The sequence below is a fragment of the Alligator sinensis genome, unplaced genomic scaffold, assembly GCF_000455745.1.
Source record: "Alligator sinensis unplaced genomic scaffold, ASM45574v1 scaffold389_1, whole genome shotgun sequence".
NCBI lineage: Eukaryota > Metazoa > Chordata > Crocodylia > Alligatoridae > Alligator > Alligator sinensis.
The window spans coordinates 2,851,200-2,854,445 of NW_005841951.1; positions in this window are offsets into that span (position 1 = coordinate 2,851,200).

Here is a 3,246-nt window from a genome sequence, read left to right on the forward strand (position 1 = left end):
ACACCTGCATCCAATGCTTTTGTGACCTGATCGTAAAAGGCAATCAGGTTGGTCTGACATGACCTGCCCCTAATGAAACCATGCTGGTTGCCCTTGAGCATCATCCCCGATGCCGGCCCATCACAGATGTGCTCCTTGATGATCTTCTCAAAGAATTTCTCCAGGATTGAGGTAAGACTGTTGGGCCTATAGTTGCCCGGGTCCTCCCTCCTCCCTTTTTTAAAGATGGGGACCACATTGGCTATCTTCTACCATGAGCGCTCGTAAAGCCGTGCCAAGGGCCCTGCAATAAGCCCTGCTAGCTCCCTCAACACCCTGGGGTGGAGAGCATCTGGACCTGCTGATTTGAACACGTCCAGCCCCTCCAGAAGCACTCTAACCCGGTCCTCCTCAACCTTAGGTCTTGAGGCATTCCCCTCGAATCCATCTTGAATCACGGTGGGGGAGTCCTGGTCCCTGCACAAGAAAACAGAGGTGAAGAATTTGTTAAAGATGTCTGCCTTCTCCTCTGGCGCGACCACCAGATTGCCCAGCGTATCTTGCAGGGGCCCCACATTTCCCGGCGCCTTCTTCATCCTCCCTATATATTTGAAAAAGGACTTTTTATTATCTTTGATCTTGGACGCTAGTCCTAGCTCTATGTCCGCCTTAGCTTTCCTAACAGCCCCCCTACAGGCCCAAGCAGTGGAGGTATACTCCTCTTTGGAGATCGTGCCCCCTTTCCACTGGGTGTACGCCTCCTTTTTGGCAACCAGGTGTTCCTGAATGCCCTTGGTGAGCCAGGGTTTTCAGCAGATTAGATTTCAGCAGATCCCAGTAGAGCTTATTAACACTATAGTAAAACTAGCCTGTGTCATAGTGTGTGACATTTTTTAGATTAGACTAACTAGCTTTAAAAAAATTATGTCCTCTTTCCAACAAGATCGCTTCGGTACTGAATTCTGCTTTCATGTATGTTGTTGCAACTCCTACTAAAGCCGATTGAAGTTGCACCCTATTAATTCAGTGAAAAATCTGACTTACAATGTCTCAACATTTCTCAGCTTTCTTTGAGAATCTCTTGAAATTGGGTGGAGAAGATAAGAGCAAGGAAACTGGAGAAAACAAAGGAAAAAAGATTATGGAGAAACTGAATGAGGATAGATATATAAGGTCCAGGGAAAAAATGCCCAGACTTATTTAAAAATTCCCCCCCCCCCTTTTTTTTTTTTGGTATAGACAAGTTGGAAATCTTGGGGGGAAAATTAAAAGAAACATTTGGTTTTTGTTTTTTTCCTCTCAGAATGAAGAGCGAAATAATTTTTAGAGTAATATTTTAAATAATGCTAGTATTGTTGTCCTTCAATCCTTCACATGCGTTCTAATAATAAGCAAGTATTTCAAATGCTTTTACTTTGATTCAGAACTTTGATTCATGTTATGCAATTATTATTCTAATATGCCAATTATATCCATATACCCACCTGGGCATATTGCAGCCCCCAGCATGTAGAGGGTGCTGCCATCCTTACTAGAAACTGGAATGTGCACAGGTTGGGGCTTTTTTCCTAGATGGTTGCCTGTCTGCCACTAGTAACCTCTATCGAAGCACTGGAGCATGGTGTGGAGACCATAGGTGTATATAATCACCCACCACACCCAATCTTGGTTTAGGCGGCTTATTTTAAGCCGCCTAAACCTAGACTGGGAGCAGCGTGTGCAGGCATTCACTGCTGAAGAGAGTGGCATGGGAAGCTTAGAATAAGATGAGATAAGAGTGGCATGGGCAGCCTGAAGTAAGTAACTCGGGGTGGAGGGAGGAGCTTCCAGGTCTGTCGGGAGGGCCGGCAGGTCTGGGTTTGGCAGGGCTGGCAGGATAGCAGAGGGGGGATATTGATGGTCAGCAGAGGGCATAGTTGGGGAGCTAAAAATAGGGGTTGGGAGGGGTGTAATGGGCATGAATGATGTGTAGAAAAAGCACAGCCCTGAGGCTGGGGTGAATGGCTGGGCTTTCTTAGCCCTGGGGCTGTGTTGTCAACATGTATAGGCATTTGCTAGATTGGGTTAACTCTGTTGTAGGTCAGGTTAACTCTTTCTTGATCCAAGTTCACCTCCTGAGGTGAACTAACTTAGATTGGACATGTCATTTTTTGGCCAATTTAAACCCTATGAATGCCTGTACAAGTGGGCATTTAGATTGGCCTAACCCTGGTTAGGTCGGTCTAAATGTAACTCTTGGACATACCCCATGCTTGCAGGATGGGAGAAGCAGCTGCTACTTTGAAGCTACAATTTTCATGACTGATCCCAGCAAGCAGGTCATTCATCCCAAGGACAAACTTTTCAGCAGACTGTCAAGTCGAATTTGGTGGTGATGGTAAGCAGCACTTGCTGCAGGAATGGGGGAAAGGACAGGGAGAGCTGCGGAGAGGGATGCTGTGGAAGGATCAGCCCAGTGAAGAGCATCAGCCTGGGCAGCAGGTGCCGAGTAAACAGGTTAACACTTCCCTGCCTGCGGCCTGTGACAGACAGCGAGGGCAGCCACAAGTAAGTGGGGAGGGGGCACAGGGGAACCGCAAGGGACAAGGGGTGAGCCCCAGAGATAGGGGGAGACCAGGGGAGCTCCAGGGGGCAAGGGGAAGCTTGAATGGGAGGAGAGGGGCATGATTCTTACCTTTCAGTCCTCTGGGCCCCTGCTGACCTAAAAATGCAACTGCTCCAAAATCAAGCTAGTGCTAACACTGATCAATATTTGTGCAGCTTACAGTGTAAGGTGTAACAATGCTCATGGAGGAGTTGATTTCCCTACTACAGGCAGACACTGCCTGGGGGCCTGACCCTTTCTGCCTGTGTGTGAGAGTGGCAATTCTTTTTGCCCTAGGGTCACAAAAGCAAGAGACATTCAGGTGTTCCACCTTTCCTTGACTAAATCATACCCCAAACCATAAAGACATGTACAGACAGCACAACATTGTCTATAGCAAAGAAGCACCAAACTTAACCCATGCCTTGGGCCAGACCATGCGGGGTTCTCCCAGGCCAGGTCCCAGATCTAGTGGTGTAGAGAGTGGGGCAGCAGCAAGGCAAGTATCTACACAGCCCTTGCTCATACCCTGCTGCTGATGCCCATGTCCACTGGGGTCTAGGGACCCTGAATTCTGTAGCAGGCCACACTCCACTTGCCCTGCCCTCAACTTCCATTAGTCTGCTGGAGTGGGCCAGGTGGAATGGTTTTGAGGGCTGAATCCAGCCCATGGACTGTTGTTT